We start from the raw sequence: 25,021 nt of genomic DNA on the forward strand, positions 1-25,021 counted from the left end.
CCGGTTTTATATGGCCGATTTTCGGTATAAACCATAAACAAGACCGTTTGCAATGGTTTGAACACCGGCTGACCAAAAATGATGATTGGTTTAAACATTTTAAAGGTTTCAAACAAACTTTGAACATCCATAATTGTTACATAATTAATAGGATTTTTGTTCCCTGTCACATCACACGAACACATGTCTAGTGATATTAATACAATAGAGGGTTAAACAACACTTAAAATTCCATTGCGTACAAATTAAATTAACTCACTAATACAAAAGAAGAAGGTAATAATGAATTACATATTAACAATATTTCAACATAAAGCAACTTGTATTTATTTCAAAATAAAAAAAATAATTAAACGAAATAACATACAAATAATGAATTAAAGTTCATCATATTATTCGCCATTTCATAAGCTCCATGTCATTGTAGATCTTCTAAACCTAAAAGCAATAAACAAAGGTTATAATTTGCCATTAAAATTAATATTATAAAATACATAAACAAATTAGCATAAACAAAATGTTTAGTGTTTGGAGGCTTTTCGTCAATACCTTATTTAAGACCTTGTTAATGAAGTCCATCATATCTAACATAAGTTGATCGGATTCTGGCAACTCCGAGAAGAGAAAGAACTCATGAAATGTGTTTGGGTAGTCAATCAAGTACGCTTCCTTCCCGGACTTCTTGAGCCACTGGTAGTACCTTATATGTCGGTCCCGGAGGGTATCAAACCCAGCCGTGACCACCATTGTCGCTGGAAAATCCATTTTGGATATGTCCACGGCATTGGGCCCGGTAACATTGATGATAGGATGGTCTCGGTTGAAGGGTTCACCTAGGGGCATGAACGCGTTCCAAAACCAATCGGTCCGCTTCATTGTCACGAGAGGTACTGATCCATCCATCCGTATTTCAGAATCTGTTCGCTCCTCCCCGCCGAGAAACGGTTGGATCGCCACTAGCCCAATTACCTACAAGCCATCATACTGTTCATCAGCAATCATGCGGGTGGTATTTGTTGTTGGATTTTAGATCACTCATTTCTTCTTAATTTCTTACAAAATACAACTTACGTGTGTACGATGCTTCAATTAGAAAGATACAAAGTTGTTGATTTTTCAAACTAGGAAATTAGATATGTTTATATACGGATAATAATGCATGAATCCAGTAGCATATGTTTACATATATATAGTTAAGTCGTACCTGGAGTTGCTGGAATTTGAATTGGGAGGCTCTTAGAGTCACATGATGAGCTAGGTGTCCGCCAGCGCTATCACCGACGATAAAGCACTGTGAAATGCTGGCATTCTCCGGCAGCCATTTTGACCGGTTATCTTCATTGTCCAGAAATTTCAGCACATCAAACCCATCGTCATGTTGGGAAGGGTGTCGGTTCTCTGGTGCAAGACGGTAGTCGACAGAAACAACAATGGCACGCAATTCGCTCGAGAACTTGCGGCCCACATAGTCTAATATCGCCACATCCGGGGAGAGGAAAATATATCCACCGCCGTGAAAGTACACCATCACCGGGAGATCTTCTTCAGCGTATTGCGTGGGGACAAATACACGGAACCAGAGATTGCGAGTTGGATCCACCATGACATCGTGTGTCTTGACACCGTTGACGGGTATGGACAATGCCGGGATCTGAAAGTCCACGAGATTGAGAAGACCGCGGGGCACCGTGCCGTCATCCCGGAGAAGTGGGTCGATTGCAAGGTCTATTGCCGATAGTACAATTCGTGTTCTCAAGGGCAAGGATAGCTGAGATTTCGGAGTTTCCGCTGCTGCTGATGATTCCATAATTAATTGAAAGACTTTTGTGATCAGAGAGGTACGTATTCAAAATTCAGGTTGTGTGACAAATGCTAAACACATCAACTCTATTTATACTGCAAAATATGCGACGTTATATCACACCATCTTTGATTATTTCAATATTTCAGTCAAATGAAACCTTCACCTGCATGTTCACACCAAAAAGGTTGGTCATGGTCAGGGTCTAGTTGAATTAAAAAATTCATCTTCAGTCAATAACTAATGTCTATTACAACTTTTTAGTTTTGTCAAAAATAAAAGGCTCTATTCATGATTTTCCCCTTCGTTAACTTGTTTTACATTGAATGTTTGTCCGTCACTTTTTATTTCAGATAAGCCGTCACTTTTTTAAAAAAACTTTCAACGTTTTAGTTTTACAAATGGCAAACATTTTGTACTAAATAAATGAAAATTAATATTGACAAATGTAGATGGGCAACTGTCACGAAAGAGGATGGTTGGAAACCATGGCCAAGTTGAATTATTTCTTTCAAATTAAATAAACTTTCACCAAATATTGTCTTCAGTAGTGTTTTTCAAATGACGATAATATATTTCAACTTGGCGCTCGGCTTTCAACTATGATGGGTTCTTTTAAATTAAACCTAGTATTCAACTTCTGATATATGTATAAGTGACAAATCACATTTTGGCAATTGCCAAGAAAGATAGGTCACAACTAGTTGCTTACAAAGCTCTTGTGCCAATAACTAATAATGCCTTTACGGTTATTAAATAATATAAAGGCTAGTTGGATTCCAATATTTAACAAATTGAGTTATTTTGTCCAATGTTAAATATAGGTATAAATTTTAAATGTTCTTGTATTCCCTTAATTTTCAATTCATATGTAAAAATAGCATGCTGATTTAGTCGCTAATTTAGGTAATTTTATGAGTAGGAAGATTCATTTTTGTGACCCATTTACGGTTTGTTATCGCTATTTTTATCTTAAGTAGGGTTCTTATTAGTTGAAGCAAAAGGCAAATGCTCTAATTAGATTTAACAAAGAAAGAAACATAATGATTGTCAAACATGGATATTATTGTATCAAATTTGAAAACGAAATTTATCATCGCTCGATTATTATTATTATTATTATTTATATACCAGTCATGCTTGCTTTTGGAATTTTCTTATGGTATTATGGGTATTACATGGAGCTAGTTATGAAGTTAACACATTTGGGAGTTCTTTGCACAAAAGAGGTATCTGTCATATTAAAACGAAATCTGATATCGGAAAAACGAAGATTTGGATGAACTAGTAGATATAATGCTGGGAAGATATGGGCTGCCAAGCTCAGGTTAGGGCAGATAGGGTTTATACATTCTTAATGTTTATAAAGTTAACAATCAGTTGTTTGACTTACCAGTAATAATGTGTATATTTAATTGCAATGGAGATGGTTATTTACGCTAAGTAAAATCTAAAATTTGTGACTAATTGCTAAGCTTGGCTTGTAAACGAACACAAACAGAGTGTTTTCATGTTTGTTCGTCTGACTTTAACTATTTAAACGATTGAAACGAACAATTCAACATAAAGAGCATGATTTTTTTTTTGTGTTCATTCATTAACAGTATAAACAAATGGCTCATGAACATAACAACCGAACATAATTGAACATAGTTGAACATACATAATTGAGCTAAAATCAGTTTAAAGTAATTTAAAAAATTATGTGTTGGACGTAAAGGTTTTATTAAAGCTAATATAAAATATATAAACGGACGTAAACTAACAAACTTAACAAACGTAAACTAGCGAGCGTTAATGGACGTAAGGGTCTTTAAAAAGGTATATTGGTAATTCAGGCAACAAACATATTGTTAACATATTCAATTTGGGCTTAATTTGCAGCAGATTAATTTTGGTCAAACTTAATCAGTAGCAGCCCCAGATTGGCAATTTGATATAAGTATGAAATGGTAATTTTGTCTCAAAATTCAATGCGTTAGGTTCATTTGGCTACAAATCAAAGATTAGTGTGCTATTGACTTTTATTTTAGTAAAAAGTCAGCTAGGTTTTAAGTTATTTTGATTTCGTGTTAGTTTGAGAACAAAAGACTAATTTGGAATGTTTTAAAATTCAAAAAAGTTTTTTGTTAAAAGGTTCTAGCCTAATACTTGGTTTTGGTTTGACTTTTGAGAGTCAAAGCTCAAGTAAAGGTAATCTGAGAACTTACTTTTAAATTTTTAATAGTATAAATCTTAATGCTAAATTTATGGACTTTTGTAATGTTTTCTTCTTTTTTCCGTTCCAACATTATCTTGATTTTTCCTACTAAGTATGCAAATCTATATATTTATAGTAATTGTAATTTTTAGTCACATTATCTGCATATAGTAAAAAAATGTGTGTGATAGTTTGCTGGGTACTCTTCTAATGAACGATAAAACCAAAGACACGGCAAATGCACGAGTCGAGTTGAAAAATCTAAATATTCGAAGAACACAATGGTTGGAACGAAAGGGTAACAAGTTTTATAGGCCCCACCCAAAATACTCACTAAAGGTCGGTGATCGAAAGCTTTTCTGTCAATTTATAAAAGATGTTAAACTGCCGGATGGGTTTGGATCTAATATGAGCAAGAGAGTCACAGATAACAACTCTAACATTACTGGGTTGAAATCTCATGATTGTCATATTCTCATGCATCGCTTGTTACTGATTGGTTTTCGAGGGTTTTTGACCAAAGATATTTATACGCCTATAGTAGACCTTTACACGTTCTTTAAGCAGCTTTGTTCAAGAACACTATTGGTAGATGATATGAAGAAAGCAAAGAAAGCCATTCTTTTGATATTATGCAAGTTAGGTTGACATATCCTCCGGCGTTTTTTGACATTATGGTTCATTTAGTTTTGCATTTACCAGATGAAGCACTTCGTGGAGGTCCAGTCTGTATGAGATGGATGTATCCATTTGAAAGGTATATGAAAAAACTAAAACATTATGTTAGAAACAAGGCAAGGCCAGAAGGTTCTATAGCTGAAGGTTATGTTGCTGAAGAGGCTCTATCATTTTGTTCGATGTATCTTCGAGATGTTCAAACTCGGTTCAATCGCCCCGACAGAAACGAAGATGCCGTTGTCAAAAAAACTAAGTTGTGGGTGTTTGAGTCTAAATGTCGCCTGGCTAGCCAAGAAGATCAAATATCTTACTATCAATGAGAAGGTCAATTTCGAATGGTTTGTCCTCGATAGCTGTCAAGAAGTTAGGGACTATATGAAGTAAGCACTCATCTCTTTAACTTTTTATAATCAATTAAGTATTTTCTCTTTCCTTATTGGGTCTATATTTTTGTCGTCGACTTAGTGAATTCAGATATGAACATCCCCAAAATGACGTTAAAACTAAATTTCCAAAGTGGTTTCTCGAGAAGGTAAACCATATAATCTATTAGGTATTTCCCTTTTCATTTAGTTATGCATTTACCTGATGAAGTAATGCATTATTCTATATTTGTTAGTTATATTCAATGAAAGTACAAAATTCTCCTGAATTCCACCCAGAGTTGTATGCTCTGTCAATGGATGCGGAAATAAATGACTTACTTACAGTGCTTGCATAGTCAACGGTGTTCGATTTATAGTGCGTGGTCATGACGTAGAACGAACAACGCAAAACTCCGGGGTTCTAGCAGGAGGAGTGAACCATGAGAAATACTATGGCCAAGTAGAAGAGATCATTGAGTTGTGTTATGGAAATGGGTATTCAACTGTCCTATTTCGGTGCAAGTGGTATGATACTCGAAGGGGTGTTAGACATGATAATAATATCACCAGTATCAACATAGAGCACGAATAGGACAAAGAAGATCAACTCATATTTGCTTCACAAGTCAAACAAGTGTTTTACATTCAAGAACCTTGTCGAGGAAACCAAAATAATAACCACCGATGGGTTGTCGAGAATGTTAATCATCGAAAAATTTGGGATCCACCTACATTAAACGATGGCCGCGTTGAAAATGCTAAAAATGTTGACAATGACTTAGTAGAAGATCTTGACGTTGTTCATAACAATTCTTCATCTAATTGTTTACTTTCCATTGCCTTTACTCAATACTTGTTAAACACGTCTTCTCATGTCACTGTGGGTGAGAAGTCAACTGAAGTTAATCCACCAACGGTTACCGCTAATACATTGTCTGATGACTAGAGTGATAATGACAAGGATGATTTTGAGTACGACACGGAGGGATAGGAGGCAGAGGGATCGGAGGCAGACACTGAAGAATTCGAGGGAGAGTTTGATTAAAATAATAGTTGTAATTTGTATTTGTATGTGGTTATAAGAAAACTTTGTATTTTTATGTAGCAATAGAAAACTTGAATCGTATTATATATTTGTATTGCATATCTTATAACTTTTCAGATCATGGCGGACGTCATGCCTCGAGGACATGGCGGCGATGGTGCGAGGATCTGCCACCTCCAGGTGGTTTTCGGCGAGGTGTTCACGAGGAGGATGGTAAGGGTTACTATAATTTATTTATTTACTATATTTTATTCATTTATTATAAATACATATATTGTTATATTTATACATGTTGTGACCAATAAATTTTAATTGTATTTGTAGCTTTACCTCCTCGACGTAAGGGACGAGGTCCTGCCAAAAATAAGAAATTGGCAGCTGCATACAAGAAAAATGGGGGGCCTTTGTCCCTCATATTTGACAGGAGTGCTACATTCATTCCGATTGGTGAGGTTGCCGACATGTTTATTCGCGAAGTGGGAATATACATGGGGAGGAACATCGCCTTTGACAAGGAAAGTTGGGCGAATGTGTCTGAAGCGGAGAAAAATGCTTTGTTCGAGCATCTTGGTGTAAGTGATTTGTTAATTTGAATATTCTTCATTTAATTATTTGTCTTTTATTTAATTAACTAATTTCTTTTAATTGCTTCTAGCGATACTTCAATTTACAAGAGATAGAGCAAGATCCACAAAAAAATCTGTTAAGGGGTGGCATTGACTTTGTGATCTCAAAGCGATATAGAGATCGAAAAAGCAAAGCAAAAGGCCATTATACGGCTGTGGGTGGAAAGGCTAATATAGACTTAACAAAGAGCAAACCCCACACGGAGATGAGTGACGAAAAATGGAAGAAATCTATCAACCTTTTCCAGACCGTGTCACATGAAAACTTGTCGTCAGTCAACACAGCAAACCGACAAAAGCAGCAATACACAAACAGGGGGGGGGGGGACGGCATCCTATAGCAGCTATGGCTACAAAAATGTAATGATTTATATTTTTATACACACATACAAAAATTATATATATATATATATATTTATTGTCTGCATATTAATATTTAATGTTATACGGCGCCTGAACGAGCTCCAAGTTTTTAAGAAAGCTCATTGTCGACGGGATGGCACTTTTGATAGTGAGGTGGCGGAGCGTCAATATGTATGTATTTATTAAAGTATATTTTTCACATATATTTATTAAAGTATATTTTTCAAATATATTAATCATATTTTGTGTTGTTATAAAATATAGAATGAATTAAGGAGAGAGATCGAGGAGCAAACTGAGCCTAATAGCGAAGGCGAATTTGAAGAAACTGATGAGCCGATTTCAAATGCGGTCGGAATATTTGAAAAGGTGTTGGGTCATCGACGCGGGTGTACGAGAGGTATCGGGCCTAAGCCTTCTATAGCCGCATCTTCGAGTGTCGCGGATCAATATGATAAGGAGCCGACATCACAGCCATTCTTTACACCAGTAAAAATATATATATATATATATTTTTATTTTGGTAATTTGGATTAGGTAATTTTGACCCATACATGTTAGTAATTAATTATTCTTTTTACTTATAGGCTCAACTAGATCGAATTTTTAGCGACCCGGAGTTTCTAGCTCTTATGTCACAACATAATGCTTCGTCCTCATCGAACAAGGTATCAAGGAATCATGATGACCTATTCGACCAAGACGACATGGATGAGGAAGAGTGAGAGTGTAGGTTCCCAGCCGGATCTACACGGAATATCTCGATCTACGTAGGTGCGGAATCCCTACGTAAGACGATACGAGCGTAGAAGACGATACACGATAACACGATTAAACACACGTTACAATAAACAAAGACACGTTGTATTGCAACTGGAAACACGTGATTCACTGATCACCGATTACACAAACTCAATAACTCGTAAACTGAAAACTATCTCTGATCCATAAACTCAGCCGTAACCTAACAGCTTATAAAGCATGACAACTTCGCCTAGCATGTTTAGGCGAAGTTGTTCCTAACTTCGCTTGTTCCACAAGTTCGCCTATAACAAGCTAACTTGTGAGAACTTCGCTTAATACAAAACACAAATCCAACTAACTTGATTACAGACACTATATACTGAACTACTGACATCATGTACCAACAGACTCCCCCTTGGCAGTAGCTTCATATCTCTATCTTCAAGCACGTGCCTTGTAATCTTCAACAATCTTGTATCTTCATCTTTAAGCATGAACTTCTTCTCGTACACAAACCGAAACTATTCTTTGATATTTCTTCGCTTCTTCTTTCCAAGCAGGAATATAAAATATCTTCTTCTCGTTCAGCACTTGCAGATCGGCTTGAGACAAGTTCACTAGATGCATTGGATCATACACTCTCAGCAGCTCTTGTTCATCTTTATCCTCCATTACTGCCTCAGCTGTTTCACAATCAACATACCACCACTTCAGATCTTTGAGCACATCCTTGGGCATTTGTTTCATCGGCACTTCTTTTAGACACCGGATCGGCTTATACTTCATGATCATCCAAGGCTTGCCATCTGCTCTCATTCCTCTATCTTTGTCTTCAATAAGTTTTCCCTTTTGTGGTTTCAACAGCTCGAACTTCTTTTCCTTTATACTTTCCTTCCATACTATCTTCCCAATGACTCTAGCCATGTTATCATCACTTCTGTTTATCAACCCCAATCTTGCTATGTCCTTCACTTCACACTCAGGCAATGTATTCAACGATCTCAACAGCCTCTTGAAGTACTGAACACCATCATACCTTTTAATCACAAAGAACCTCAAATGCTCATCATATAACCAACATATAATCCCATTTTTCAATTCAGCATAACCTCTAATGTTGTAACTTTTCTTGAACATAGTAGGGACCGCCGGTTTCTTCATTTTTACAAACCACTGAGCGTAGCCTTCTTTCCATCTTGGCTGCTCTTCCCATTCAGTCTCATCACTTCCCATATCTTGACTCATATCTGCCTTATCAACATCCGGAATCTCATGCTCAACATTCTCCTCTACAATCTCTCCCTCTTCAATCTCACTATCAATAACAATCTCTGCACCAATCTTCTCTATCTCTTCAACCGGTAATACATCATCATCACCTATAAACTCATCATCCATCATCTCCTCATCCACGACCACCACATCATCACCCGAACCGCCAGCTGCACTTGTTGACTCCCCCTGAGATGTAGAAGTCCTAAGAGCTTGTTCAGTTCTTGGCAACTCTCCACCTGCACCTTTCGATGCATTGGGATCATCGTCTCGATCATTACGCCTCTTAGTCCTCAGCTCATCACCCTTACAGCTCGTCTCCCCCTGAGATGCCAAGAACTGTTTCAAAGCATCAATTATTTTTCCATGTTCGATCAGCAGGGACGACTGTATCTGATTCTCTGCAACGAGGCGCTGAATAGCATGGGTCTGGATAAGATTTACCCTTGATTGTTCTGCCACGACCCTTTCAAGCGCTGCTATTCGTTTCGAGTCAGATAAGGTTGCATCGAAATCAAACCTCAGATGTGATATATCCTGAGTGTACTGAGGAGGGATTTCCAATGTAACTGGGACCTCAGAAGTAGGCGTAAACGTAACCGCAGGTGGTATCGTAACCGACAACCCTGCAGTAGCTACAACCGTCGACTCAATAAATCTTGCCACGACCTCCGTTGGAGTAAGAGTTGGAGGTGGCAAGGATACAATCTCCGGAGTCAATAACTGGAATGAAGTGGGTGGGAGGCCGAATGAAGATGAGGTAGCCACCACGGGAACGTCCGTGGCGCTTGGCCTTGTAACTGGCAACAATGAAGGGACTATAGTCATACCGGACAGTGCGGATGGAGTGAAACGTATCACTCTTGAGCTCTCACCAGCTCCCGAACCTGCACCTGTCCTCTCCCTTCTTGATCTACGAACCAACTGATGAACTTCTTCCTCAAAATCTGAATCACTGTCATCATCGGCTCTCTTTCTTTTCCCATGAATTCTTTCCTGTGTTACTAAAATCCGTCTCGCTTCAGCCACATCTTCATCTGAAGAATCTGAATCAGCCACCGTTGTAGCTGCCCTAGTAACATTCACACAAGAAACCCTTTCAACCGAGACTTGCACATTCTCTTCAGAATCAACCCGCTCCATATCAAAGAATCCTTGACCGCCAAACTCTGCATCAAGGTCTACATTCTCCTCCGGTGACACAACAGGAGCAGCAGGTATAGCTTGAGGTGCTCCAGCCTGTTGTGGTTGAGGATCCCGAAACTCGTCCCCACGAGCTGGAACATACTCTGGGTTGATCAAGTACCCGAATAATGGAGTATGTCGAGGACGGAGCTCAGGTTTGCTCCTCACACTGGATGATCTGCACTGAGCAAAGATCCTTTTACTTACACTTTCCACATATCTGATTGGGCGGCGTTGAGGTAGCGTGGGAGCAACATGATTCAAGATCATTTGGAGGAATCTTGGATACATGAGAAATCTCTCACGCGCCACCGCTCGTCTTTGATGATCTATCTCGTAGAATACCATCTGACTAAAGCTGTAACGCTTATTGTAAGTCAGTGCAGTCATCGCCGACTGCATGGTCGAGCCCATACCATCTGTACCAGCCTTTCTCCCAGACATGCACACAATCATCATGTGCATGAGAAAGCGCCACTGGTCTAGCAAGAACCCCTTGCGTCTCTGAGTATCCCCCAAGGGACCAGAATATCCCATTCTCAGAAACTCACCATCTCGGAATGGAGCTACAAAGTCGGTAGGATCGTCTCTCGTTTCATCTCCAAACCGCAAAGCCACCCTGATCTGTTCAGATGAGAACTGTACTATCTGATTGTTGACCGTTGCACGCATAACCGGGGGCTCGACTCGACAGTCATATTCCACTGTCTGCCAGAAATCTTCAATGTTTGGCAAAGATTTCGGCAGTGTTGTGATAATCGCGTGGAATATACGCGAGCGGAGTAGGAACGTGATGATCTCGCGGAAATCATCAACACCGCTCGCATCCGGGTCCAAGGTGATGTACATGTTATGCCCCGGGAAAAACTGTCGGTTATTGTCTCTACCTTCATCACCACCTGCACCGCCTGCTCCAGCTACAGCTGCCATTTCTGCAACAAACAAACTAAGTTAGAGAATCGTCGAGGCAAATCACAAGTTCGCCTTTTACCATGAGCGAAGTTATGATTTATTCTGTATAGGCGAAGTTAGAGGTGGGGCGAAGTTGGGAACAACTTCGCCTCAACTTGAACTTCGCCTAATAAATATTAAATAAAAAGGGCCAGGCGAAGTTAATGATAACTTCGCCTAACCACAACTTCGCCTCATATACTGTTACATAATTAAATATCAGGCGAAGTTAAACCTTAGGCGAAGTTGAGGATAACTTAGCCTAAACTGTAACTTCGCCGAATATGAATAAGCGACAGATTAGACTTTCAAACGAACTGATTTGGATCAATTTGGAGAATGTTCGGTGATAAACACATGATATTATGAAGATCTAGACGATCACTATGATTACGACCACGTAATAACAAGTTTATAAATCGGGTGGTGAGGTTTAGAAAGACCGAGGTCACGAAACGGGTCAAAATACACTTTGATTTACATCAATGACAGTGAATATTCGATACAATAACCCTACACACCTTTAATCGGAGTTGAAATCGAGAAAAAATTAACACAGAGGACTCGATTCGATAAGTTCGCTTAGGGTTACGGAAGTAAGTTCGCTGGTTTATGAAAATAATAAACAGTTTGACCATAAAAATCCTTTATATAGTGTCAAGGTTATACAGGCGAAGTTATGGATAACTTCGCCTATTGCAGGCGAAGTTATGGATAAGTTCGCCTGTATTAAACTTTACAAAACAAACCCCTATAATTTGAACAATTTGCAATTAAGTTTTAAAACATCCTTTAAAGAATTAAATGATACAATCAAGACCAAGTAACCAGGTATAAAATCATACAACTACATAAGTAGAAAAACTTTTTAAAAATAAAGTACACGGGATCAAATTTCAGTCTCGACAGGGACTACCACGTTTTAGAAAATATCCGAACAGGAATCATACTAATTACGTGACTGTCACATAGATCCATGTTCAGCTGTATTATGACATAAAGAAACAGGTTGTAAGCAGGTAAATAACTTAAAATGGTTTTCATCGTTTCTGTGATACGAATTAGGTTCAATTAAGCTCAAAACTTAAATGGGCAACAACTCAGAGATTATGATGCCTCCTATCTATTCTCAAAGCGTATTTGGCTTTCCCCAAGTCACCCCGAGTTGACCTCGACCCGTAGTGTCTGATTAAGTAGTATGTACTCTTCAATCTTTAGTCTCTTCTTCCCGTTGTCTTTCTTGCATCTTGATTGAGAAGTATTAACATTATTAACTCTAGAATGTCTCAATAACACAATTTTTATTTTTTATTTTTTATTTTTTTTTAATTTTTTTTAAATTAATATTTACACAACTTCAGAGTAGGAAAAAACTGCAAGTCCCGAATCTGGATCACTGCAGTTTCTTGACACGCTGTCTTCATGGGAATCAGAACACTCACGGGCTCGTGTATGACTGGGTAATCGCTTTTCTGCCTATCATTCGGAAAGATATATATGGAGACATGCACAACTCTTAAGATGTTTCCACGTAAAATCGAGTAGATTTAGTTAGTATCACTTCTACTTTTACGCACCACAAAAAGCTACCATGACATACAATGACTGTTCTAATGTCTTTTAGGCCTAATAACTTCACTAGTTAAGCACACAGAATCAATATATCTATCACTTTCCAAGGTTGGATCAATTTTCTGATAAACATAGTAAAGGAACTTCTTACGAAGTGTAGACTTGAAAAATAATTTCATCTCCCAAAAAAATTTTTAACTTCTATCGCCCCGATCAAGTCGAAGTTTTCAGGTAAACGGCTATCCTGAAGATCCTATGGATTAGCTGGACCGACCACATACGAGTATGTGTTCTTCTAACTAAGTATGAACGACTAATTTTCAGCGAAAGAATTTAAAAACACATCATAAACCGCCCCGGTCACTTTCAGTCATCTAGTTAATGGCTATCCTCATATTCTACAAGTAGAGATGAGGACCAAACATATCCGAAGATATGTCCTTCAAACTGAGGCAACCGACATAATTCTAAGCGATAGTGACGTTTTTTTTTTTTTTTTTAAACAAAAATGAAAAACACGGTTACTCGGGATTGATCATCCCATTCAGCTCAACAAGGTTTTGAAAACGCGTTTTGTCAAACGCTTTAGTAAACAAATCAGCGAAATTATCTAACGTATCAACCTTTTTCGAGCACAATCAGTTTCTTCTCAGCACAATCCCATATAAAATGATGACGGATGTCAATGTGTTTAGTTTTGCTATGCTTTACGGGATTGTTAGTTACTGAGATAGCAGCAGTGTTATCAATGCAAATAGGAGTATGAGTGAAATTTAGACCATAATCGCGCAATTGCTGTTGTATCCAAAGAACCTGGGAGCAGCAGTTCGATGCTGCCATGTATTCTGCTTCACAGGTTGAAATGGCGACTGAGGTCTGCTTCTTGCACTGCCATGACACTAATCTGCCTCCAAGAAACTGACATCCACCTTTTGTTGACTTCCGACTCTGATTGCATCCTCCATTATCAGAATCTGTGTAGGCGACCAACTCCAAGTCTCCTCCTCTCGTGTACCACAACCCCAGCTTAGGCTTGCCTTTGAGATATCGCAATATCCTCTTCACACCCTTCAAGTGAGATTCCTTTGGGTTTGCCTGAAAGCGTGCACAAAGACAAACTGCAAACATAATATCAGGTCTAGAAGCAGTTAAGTACATTAAAGAACCTATGATTCCTGATATTGGGTTGGGTCCACGTCTGCATCACTGTCTGAATCAGCACCCAGTTTATGGTTGACGCAAACTGGAGTATCAAATGGAGTGCTGTCCTCTATCTTGAAGCGTTTGAGAACGTCATGGACTAAGTATGATGAATGAACATCCCATCTTTCTTCTGATCAACCTGCAGTCCTAAAAAGAAAGTTAGTTCACCCATAGCACTCATTTCAAACCTCTGTTTCATGATGGCTTCAAACTTCTGACACATGGCGACTTTTGATGCAGCGAAGATGATGTCGTCCACATAGACTTGAACCAGAAGAAAGTCTCATCCATTTCTCTTAACGAACAGTGTACTATCTATCCTTCCCCTTTCAAATTCATTCTCAAACAAGTAATCGGATAAAGTTGAGTACCAGGCACGAGGGGCCTGATGTAGCCCATATAGCGCTTTACTTAGCTTGTACACATGATCAGGAAAGTCTGGGTCAGTAAAACCCGGAGGTTGCTCAACGTACACTACCTCATCGACTTTACCGTTAAGAAACGCACTTTTCACGTCTAACTGGAACACCTTCATCTCCTTGTGTGCAGCAAATGCCAAAAACAATCGAATCGCTTCTAGTCTCGCCACAGGAGCAAACACTTCATTGTAGTCGATCCCCTCTTGCTGATTAAAACCTTTTACAACCAGCCTCGCCTTGTTCCTGATAATAATCCCTTTTTCATCTCTCTTGCATTTGAAAACCCATTTGGTGCCAATCGCATGCACATTCTTCGGTTTTGCAACCAAATTCCATACCTCCATTTTCTTGAACTGGGCTAACTCTTCTTGCATGGCTTCGACCCACGAGCTGTCCTTGAGAGCCATTTGATAGTTCTTTGGTTCAATTTGGCTGATGAAGCAGATGTACAAGCATTCGTTGATTATGCCCGTATCTTTAATGCTTGTGTAAACACAGGTGTGCTCATTCAAGCTTTATCTTGTTTATACACCGTCGGACAGATCACTTATCACGTTCTCCAAAGGGTGATTTTTGTGAACTCTCGTAGTCGGAACCGAACTGACTTGCAGATTGTCTTCCGAGTTCGAAGGTTGCTCATCAATGGGTGATTGTTGTTGAAAGTGAAACGGATTGAAGAATTCCTCTTCTGTAGAGGCAGCAGGGGTATCGACAGCATTTGATGAGGAAGGTTGACATTCATCATACTGCGGTCATTGCACAAAATTGTCTTCCTCATCGTAAAGCATCTTCGTAGCAATCCTCTCATCTACTTCTGCACAATCCAAGTAAGAAATGTTAAAAGATTTAAAAAGCCTATCATAGTCGAAAACCCCAGCGGGTCCCGTGCTTGGTTTTGGTGATTTGTAACTTGTGATATCAGTGTTACACACCACCTCAACCTTGCTGGTCGATGTATTAAAGACTCGTCTGTTGGGAGTCCCAACAACATATCCGACTAAAATACCTTCGTCGGCTATTTCACCAAATTTAGAATTTGTCTTTAATATCGAACACGGAGACCCAAATGGTTCGAGACCACTCAAGTTGGGCTTTCTCCCATGCATAAGTTCATAACATGTTTTATTCAATCTTTTAACAGTTAACACTCTATTAAGGATAAAACAGGCTGTTGCAACAGCTTCAGCCCAGAACACCACAAGAAGTTTCGAATCAGCCAGCATAGTTCTGGCTCCTTCAATTCGTTCTGTTCTTCCTCTCAGCCACCCCATTTTGTTGCGGAGTATACGGGGCGTTGTACTGGTGGTCTATCCCTTTCTGTAAGCAGAAGATCTCCATCTGATAGTTTTTGAATTCTGTCCCATTGTCACTCCTGATGTATTTAACCTTTTTCCCCATAATATTCTCAACCTTGGTAATCAAATTTATTACCATCTGAATAGTTTCATCCTTTGACTTCAGGAAATATACCCAAGAATATCGAGAGAAATCATCAGTTATCACCAAGCAGTATGATGTTCCACCTAGGCTTTTTACATTCACGGGACCGAAGAGATCCATGTGAAGTAGGTCTAGGGTACTGACGATTGAATTAACATTCTTGGTGTGATGGGATTTCTTGTGTTGCTTTCCCTTTCTGCACGATAAGCATTGGTCTTCAAAGTTGAAATTCTTCAAGGGAACACCCAGCACCAGCCCATTCTTGACAATGTAGTTCATTTTCTGAAGATGAATATGCCCCATTCTTCGATGCCATAACTCGGACTCTGATTCAGTTGCTTTTGACAGAAGACAAGATTCTTCTGTTGCCATCTCAGTCGACCTCATGTCCATAACATACGTATTCTTTTCTCTTGGAGCCCTCATTACTATCCAATCCTCTGGTATCTTGAAACCAGGATACGGTACAATCGCTTCATTCTTGGTAAAGTGCACAGTGTAATCTTTGTCACAGATCTGCGATACACTCAGCAGATTATGCTTCAGTTCTTCAACGAAATTCACTTTCTCTAACGTCATTTTACCATTAGTCACCGTCCCAATTCCAGTAATCCTTCCACCGCTCTCTCCACCAAACTTACTCTTCCTCCCTGAACAGGTTTCCATTCGTGTAACAAATTCTTGTTACCCGTCATGTGCCGGGAACAGCCGCTATCAACTATTCCTGCACGATTAAAGCAAAGGATTAAAATCTGGGGACCCAAGACCTATTGGTCTTGGGTCGATACATCCCGTACTTTGGCTATCCAAAGTTAGTATTAGTATGATTTCTGTAAGTCCTAAAAGGATACCTTCTTGTAGATTGACTATGAGGCCATCCAAACCTTCGTGAATTAAATGAATTATTACTAATGGTTTGGTTGTTAACAGGGAAAAACTGTGATCGATTTCTTTGAAAACCTGGATTAGTCCAATGTCTGAACTTTGATGAGTTTTCATTTTTACCATTATAGTGGTTACTGTTAGTTCTATTCTCAGTTTTCGAAGGCCTCATACCTCTGAATCTCTGCTTCAGAGGGCAATCAGCAATCAGGTGTCCTATTTGATTGCATCTGAAACAACTCCTGTGTTCAACTTTCGTCTCAATAGTTGTTTTAGATGTTGAGGCTGCATTACTGCCCATTTGTCTAACATATGGTGGGACATACGGGTTTAGTGGAGAATTCTTTTCAGTTGGTTTATTTTCCTCTCCACGTTTTAGTAACACTTCCTCTACTTTTGTCTCACTCGACTCGGATGTCTTGTCCGAATTTGATGAGACAGGACTAGGAACAGAAATCTTAACACTCGAAACAGGCTTACTCGTTTCGCCTTTACAAACTTCTGGATCTTTAATAGTAACCTTAACCGGAACTGTCTGACCAATTTCAACATCAACAGATTTCTGATTACTAGGATCATAAGTATAGTTATGATTATAAGGTGGTGGAACTTCATGATATCCAATTCCTCCCCTTTTAACTGGGGAACTTTGATCACTAATGAGGTGATCAAGTATAGCGGAGGAATTTCTAAATTGCTCAAGTTTTCTGTTTAGTTCCACCACTTTCACCTGGTGATCAGCTATCTGTTTATCCCTTTCAGCTATTAGCTTGGTTTTCTCTTCTAACACTTCATAGCTAAGATCAATTACTTGTATTTTTTCAGCTAGACTAGCTTTAAGACTTCTGATATCTTTCTCACTAGCTTTTATTTTTACTTTGTAACTATTTTCTCTAGCTTTAGTGTAATGATGATCTTCTTTTAATATTTTAAATTGAGCATCCAAACTAACAAACTGATCAGTTATAGTTGTCAATTGTTCAGATAGATTTTCACATTTCGTACAAGGGAGTTTAGTACTTACCTTGGAGAGTTGGTCTGTCACTTCTGCCATGTAAGCTTGATTTTCTCCAGTCACTTTCTCACTTCCTGCAGTTTCGATGTTCACCAAATTGGCCTGTTCGAACACTTCCTCAACATGCAGATTCCAGTTGTACTCCCCGTTCTGTCTGGATATCATCGCCCTATTCTCACTACTTCCTCAACTCTGTTGTGTAGACCTGTTCTGACTGCGTTCAACTCTGTCATTTGTGCATTCCTTAGCAAAGTGGCCATTCTGTTGACAGTTGTAACACCGCACCTTTGACTTATTAAAACCTAGTCTCTCACCAACAAACTTTCTACCTGTCTTCTTCATAAATCTCTTAACCCTTCTTACAATATAGCCATCTGCCACTGCAGATCCATCTCTTCCAGATCATCAGCATCGATCTGATCATAGTCTTCGTCTAAAGTTGCAGGGTCAACAATCTTACCTTTAATGTAATTTTCGTACGAAGCAATGAAAGATACATAGAGAGCAAACTGCTGTTCAGCAGATTTAACACTCATGGGCATCTTAGAGTAGTTGTTGTTAGGAACACTTGAGGAAAAACTACCCTTGGTTGCTTGAGGTTTAGAAGCATTTGATCCACCAGCTACAAAACACACATCACCATTCATGTTGAGAGATACATGACCTTCATGTGTTGAGTTAGCGCCCGAGTCTCCCTTTGAGTAGTAAGCAGATGATTCAGACTTCGAACTTGAACTTGAATTAACTTTCGCACCATACATTCCCGGATCCTGAACCTGATCAGTTGGTGTCTCTTTTCGAACCATGTTAAGTTCAAAAGTTCGTAGTTTGTTGACTGTGGTTTCTAAGTCATAGTCGGCAAACTCTTTATCTTCTCTCATCAAGACAGTGTACATCTCCCATTTTGGTGGGAGAGCATCAAGAAGCTTTTCAACGATCTCATCTTCTTTGTAAGCAATGGAATAATTGCTGAGTTCGGTCATCAGATGATAATATCTCATGATGATATCATCAAGTGATTCATTCTTCAGATACTTGAACATCGAGAATTGGGTTTTGAGTAGTTTAATCTTGGATGCACGAATCCCCGCATTACCCTTAAATCGGTTTTCAAGCTCTTCCCATAGCTCTCTGGCGGTTTTATACTTCCTGAAGGTGTGAAGAATCTCTTGTGGAAGAGCCATTGTAATCGCAGCATGAGTTTTGCTTTCAGCCTCATACATCTTCTTTTCTTCCTCTTCCATCTTGTTGTATTTCTTAATCTGTTCACGACCCTCATACAAAGCAGTTGGTGGAATGTATCCATCTTGAATGCACACCCACATCTTAGTATCTTGGTATTTAACATATTGCTCAAACCGATCTTTCCACGCCACGAAATCGGTACCCTTAAGCATCTTTGGTGCCTTAGTAGCTGAACCCGCTTCCACTTCCATCTTCACTAGTTCCGTAATATTTATCGAAGTCATCTTTTACGAAACGAAAACACAAAGAAACTCGAAAAATAAAAATTTTATTCTTAACAGTACTGTAGGCGAAGTTGTGGATAACTTCGCTTAAGTCTTAACTTCGCTTGAATTCTTAACTTCGCTCCCTTTTTAAATTCGCCTGAATCGGCGAAGTTGTAGATAACTTCGCTTAAGTTAAGCGAACTTGTGAGGTAGGCGAAGTTGTAGATAACTTCGCTTAACCTTACAACTTCGCCTAAACCCTACAAACAGTAGCGGCAACTTCGCCTGATAAACACGATGATTTTGCAGGTTTGATTTCTAAATTTTGCGAGGTATGCGAAGGTGTAATGGGTTGTTTATGATGGTGGGAGGTGAGTAGGACACAAAAACTCGGTAAACTCGTCCCGCGAATAGTCGAACGGAACGATTTCTACACCCGCGTGATAATCCCGAACCACACAATCACGAGCAAATGCTCTGATACCATTTGTAGGTTCCCAGCCGGATCTACACGGAATATCTCGTTCTACGTAGGTGCGGAATCCCTACGTAAGACGATACGAGCGTAGAAGACGATACACGATAACACGATTAAACACACGTTACAATAAACAAAGACACGTTGTATTGCAACTGGAAACACGTGATTCACTGATCACCGATTACACAAACTCAATAACTCGTAAACTGAAAACTATCTCTGATCCATAAACTCAGCCGTAACCTAACAGCTTATAAAGCACGACAACTTCGCCTAGCATGTTTAGGCGAAGTTGTCCCTAACTTCGCTTGTTCCACAAGTTCGCCTATAACAAACGAACTTGTGAGAACTTCGCTTAATACAAAACACAAATCCAACTAACTCGATTACAGACACTATATACTGAACTACTAACATCATGTACCAACAGAGAGTATTTTGGACGATGTTTTATCTAGACGATTGTTATGTTTAATACTGTTGTTTTCGTGTTTTATCTTATTAGACGATGTTTTATGCTTATGATATATATGCGTATGAAATTTTTTGGATTTGTATTGTTTTGAAAATCTGGAAATTATCATGAAATGTAGGAGAACGGGTCAGGAAAGGAACCGAAAATAGAGCAGTGCTGGACAGCATGCCTGCTACTATTAGCGGCGACATGTGACTATTAGCGGCGACACATGTCGCGGCTAAAACCTTGTATATTAGCGGCGAAATATATTATTAGCGGCGACAAAGTATTAGCGGCAACCGTGACTTATTAGCGGCGACTTGTGACTATTAGCGACAAGCTATTAGCGGCGATTTTGGTAGCTATTAGCGGCGACATGTGTCACCACTAATACGCAGTTTTCTTGTAGTGAATCACGAAAGAGGATGGTTAGAGATCATGGTCTAGTTGAATTATTTCTGTCAAATTAAATAAACTTTCACCTATTATTGGATTTAGTAATGTTTTTCAAATGACGATACTATATTTCAACTTGCGCTCGGCTTTCAACTATGATAGGTTCTTTAAAAACCTAGTATTCAACTTTGTTATATTAAAAGTGACAAATTGCACTTGGGCAATTGCCAAGAAAGATAGGTCACGACTAGTTGCATACAAAACTTTTGTGTAAATAACTAACAATGCCTTTACAGTTATTAAGTGCGTAATATAAAGGCCTGTTGGCTTCCAATATTTAGCAATTTGAGTTATTTTGTCCAATATTAAATATAAATAGCTGTTACATGAAATATCTAAAAATGTTAAATGTTTATGTGTTCTCATACTCGTTAATTCATATGAATTGTAATCAAGAACGAGTGTTAACACAAGAATATTATCCTTGCTCAGTTCCCTAAGTCAGCTTCATTCGCTTGCATGCTCAATTTATTCATTGGTGTCTTGTTTTTGCAAGCAAAAAATATCCTATATCAAACCCATTCCACTAAGCTGAATTAGGTAACTGTTTCAAACTATTTTGTTTTATTTATAATATGGGTGGTTATTTTTGTTGCATCTTCTTCCCTTTCACATATGAAATGGATGTTTTTTTCGCTAGCAACAAATTAGTAATGTTCAAATGGTTGGTTGGGACATGCAGGGCTGGTTCAAGGAGTTACTTCAAAATAGGAGTTGACCCTTTTGAAAATAGTAAAACTCTACCAAGAAAGTTTAGCCCGCACCACATTTGCACTTGAGAAATACTCCACTACCTCCTTTTCATGCTCGAGCCCTGCCATTTTGGCAAAATAAATAAATAAATAAATAAGCCCACACACTCTCGAATACCACTAAGACATAGCCCATTGTCTTTTGCTCACATTAATCTGATAGCGGCAAAACAATTGATTCACATAATTAAGCAAACTTGTTAAAGTAATCCCACGGTCAAAGTTGTCGCTTAAACCCCAAAACTTAGATGAAAAATGTGTTATGCTATAACTATATCCTTGCGGTAACTATATATCTATGCGATACCTATACCGTCCGACACAATACATTGCATGAACTATATCAATTCAACTACTACCATGCATGTGATTACTTAATAACATGCGAAGACTTACTTCAGTTTTTGAGAAACCATAATTCAATTTGTTACGGGTGCTCGAACCGTCTAGTCTTGTAAATAAATTAGCATCGTTACTATATTCCACACACCTCGATTATCAATCCTTTGTGGTCCTATGCAAAACCGTTAATAAAGCTTTTTAGTCGACAAGCACCTTATACCGAACCGAACCAAACCAAACCTTGTGGTCGAGATTCGATGATGTTTGGAATTAACATAAACCTTTGATATAGTTAATCTTTGCCAAACATAATCCTTAATTCATTACTAATGAGTTTGGATACAAGAAGGGTGTTTCTAGTTTTCCTCTGAGTTTCTCTTTCTACTCTTTTTCCATAGCTTGTAGAACCGTTTTTGTTCTAACAAAGGAGATGAGGTTGGGGTTGATTATTAGTAAAGTATTAGGATAGTTCCACATTACCCTCTTTAACTACCAAATCTCATTATTTTCTTTATATTTAATATAAATCAGTTGCCTCAATTAAATACTTAAAGTTTATCAAACGAAATCTCGGGATGTTACGGTTGCACACATTCATGTGATAATGATATGTAATATAAATATATACGTAAATCCTAAATATTGTCAATTATGTTAACCGGTTGTTTCAACAAATTTGTTGGAGTAAATAACTAAATGTGCCGTTTATATATTCGCATAACTGGATGGTTTTAGCCAAGAGTCAAAGCGGATCAAAGGTATTGCAAAATGTGTATAATCATACGGAGCTTATCTGGAATCTATCCAAAAGAAACATGCAAAAAACCAAATTTATGAGCTTTGAGTTGTTTGGGTCCTTACAACCTAGTTTTCCAAGTGTTTTGAGTTATGCGAATTAAAAGCCGTCAAGTTGATTTATTGGAATATACGTTTTAATTTTTGAACATAGAAGTTAGAAATAATTACAACACATGTATAAAATCAAATATATTCAATTTTCTTGTGATTTTAATATTTTTAAAATCAGAATAATAAATGAATTCGTTCTTAATTGTTTGTATTCAAGCTGGATTGTTCACACACACATATGAATGCCGAAAAACATAATAAAACAAAATAAAAAAACCAGCATGTAAATAATACTAATACAATGGAGGATTAAAGAGCGTTTATAATTCAGTTACGTACAATATACATTAACTCAAATGCACAGAAGAAGAAGGTAAATATGATACTACATATTTACAAATATTTTAGCATAAAAGCTACTTGTGTTTATTTAAAAAATGAAAAGATAATCAAAGGAAATAACATACAAATGAATAAAAGTTCATAATATTATTAGTCTTTTCATAAACCCCATGTCAATGTAAATCTTCTAAACCTGAAAGCAAGCAATATACAAAGGATAATTGAGCATGTGAAATGAATATTATGAAATACATGAACAAATTAACAGAAACAAAATATTTAGTGTTTGGAGGCTTTTCGTCAATACCTTATTTAAGACCTTGTTAATGAAGTCCTTCATATCTAACATAAGTTGATCGGATTCTGGCAACTCCGAGAAGAGAAAGAACTCATGAAATGTGTTTGGGTAGTCAATCAAGTACGCTTCCTTCCCGGACTTCTTGAGCCACTGGTAGTACCTTATATGTCGGTCCCGGAGGGTATCAAACCCAGCCGCGACCACCATTGTCGCGGGAAAATCCATTTTGGATATGTCCACGGCATTGGGCCCGGTAACATTGATGATAGGATGGTCTCGGTTGAAGGGTTCACCTAGGGGCATGAACGCGTTCCAAAACCAATCGGTCCCTTCATTGTCACGAGAGGTACTGATCCATCCATCCGTATTTCAGAATCTGTTCGCTCCTCCCCGCCGAGAAACGGTTGGATCGCCACTAGCCCAATTACCTACAAGCCATCATACTGTTCATCAGCAATCATGCGGGTGGTATTTGTTGTTGGATTTTAGATCACTCATTTCTTCTTAATTTCTTACAAAATACAACTTACGTGTGTACGATGCTTCAATTAGAAAGATACGAAGTTGTTGATTTTTCAAACTAGGAAATTAGATATGTTTATATACGGATAATAATGCATGAATCCAGTAGCATATGTATACATATATATAGTTAAGTCGTACCTGGAGTTGCTGGAATTTGAATTGGGAGGCTCTTAGAGTCACATGATGAGCTAGGTGTCCGCCAGCGCTATCACCGACGATAAAGCACCGTGAAATGCTGGCATTCTCCGGCAGCCATTTTGACCGGTTATCTTCATTGTCCAGAAATTTCAGCACATCAAACCCATCGTCATGTTGGGAAGGGTGTCGGTTCTCTGGTGCAAGACGGTAGTCGACAGAAACAACAATGGCACGCAATTCGCTCGCGAACTTGCGGCCCACATAGTCTAATATCGCCACATCCGGGGAGAGGAAAATATATCCACCGCCGTGAAAGTACACCATCACCGGGAGATCTTCTTCAGCGTATTGCGTGGGGACAAATACACGGAACCAGAGATTGCGAGTTGGATCCACCATGACATCGTGTGTCTTGACACCGTTGACGGGTATGGACAATGCCGGGATCTGAAAGTCCACGAGATTGAGAAGACCGCGGGGCACCGTGCCGTCATCCCGGAGAAGTGGGTCGATTGCAAGGTCTATTGCCGATAGTACAATTCGTGTTCTCAAGGGCAAGGATAGCTGAGAATTCGGAGTTTCCGCTGCTGCTGATGATTCCATAATTAATTGAAAGACTTTTGTGATCAGAGAGGTACGTATTCAAAATTCAGGTTGTGTGACAAATGCTAAACACATCAACTCTATTTATACTGCAAAATATGCGACGTTATATCACACCATCTTTGATTATTTCAATATTTCAGTCAAATGAAACCTTCACCTGCATGTTCACACCAAAAAGGTTGGTCATGGTCAGGGTCTAGTTGAATTAAAAAATTCATCTTCAGTCAATAACTAATGTCTATTACAACTTTTTAGTTTTGTCAAAAATAAAAGGCTCTATTCATGATTTTCCCCTTCGTTAACTTGTTTTACATTGAATGTTTGTCCCTCACTTTTTATTTCAGATAAGCCGTCACTTTTTTTAAAAAACTTTCAACGTTTTAGTTTTACAAATGGCAAACATTTTGTACTAAATAAATGAAAATTAATATTGACAAATGTAGATGGGCAACTGTCACGAAAGAGGATGGTTGGAAACCATGGCCAAGTTGAATTATTTCTTTCAAATTAAATAAACTTTCACCAAATATTGTCTTCAGTAGTGTTTTTCAAATAACGATAAT

The 25,021-nt window shown here is 38.5% G+C and overlaps 2 pseudogenes; both read right to left on the reverse strand.

Annotated features, from left to right (window-relative positions):
* Positions 1–432: 432 nt before the first annotated feature.
* Positions 433–1,807, reverse strand: LOC143533618 (putative carboxylesterase 18 pseudogene; annotated as a pseudogene).
* A 21,271-nt stretch (positions 1,808–23,078) lies between these two features.
* Positions 23,079–24,455, reverse strand: LOC143533628 (putative carboxylesterase 18 pseudogene; annotated as a pseudogene).
* Positions 24,456–25,021: the final 566 nt, after the last annotated feature.

The sequence above is a fragment of the Bidens hawaiensis genome, unplaced genomic scaffold (assembly GCF_021521415.1).
Source record: "Bidens hawaiensis isolate Kalapana, Puna unplaced genomic scaffold, B.hawaiensis_p1.1 tig00000760_1, whole genome shotgun sequence".
NCBI lineage: Eukaryota > Viridiplantae > Streptophyta > Magnoliopsida > Asterales > Asteraceae > Bidens > Bidens hawaiensis.